This window comes from Gavialis gangeticus, unplaced genomic scaffold (assembly GCF_001723915.1).
Source record: "Gavialis gangeticus isolate Ggan-Ray unplaced genomic scaffold, GavGan_comp1, whole genome shotgun sequence".
Lineage (NCBI taxonomy): Eukaryota > Metazoa > Chordata > Crocodylia > Gavialidae > Gavialis > Gavialis gangeticus.
The window spans coordinates 49,153,477-49,153,785 of NW_017729031.1; the positions used below are offsets into that span (position 1 = coordinate 49,153,477).

General features: G+C 61.5%; 1 protein-coding gene across 1 annotated transcript in view; it reads right to left on the reverse strand.

Annotated features, from left to right (window-relative positions):
• TTC21B (tetratricopeptide repeat domain 21B) overlaps window positions 1-309 on the reverse strand; it is a 111,755-nt gene that overhangs the window by 55,661 nt on the left and 55,785 nt on the right. The gene's annotated exons all lie outside the window — the stretch shown is intronic.

Below are 309 nucleotides of genomic sequence, written 5' to 3' on the forward strand. Positions count from 1 at the left end.
AAAAAGAACAGAAGGAAAAAAAAATGGCTCTGCTTACCTTAGAAGCAGGGGTGAGGGGGGCCTCTGGCAGAGACCTCCTGGGCAGCACAGGGCAGTGGGAGGGCAGCAGGGCCTGGGCTGGGGCTGCTGGTGCTGTCAGCCTGCCCCGCACTGTGCAGGCAGGGCCCCAGTCAGACAGATGACAGTTGGTAAGTGCTGGGTTTTTTTGTTTTTTGTTTTTAAAGGGGCGGGGGCACCTTTGGAGGATGGGGCCAGCCAGGGCAGGGGTCAGGAGCCTCGGGGGAGCTAGTGGGGGGGAGGGGCTGGCCC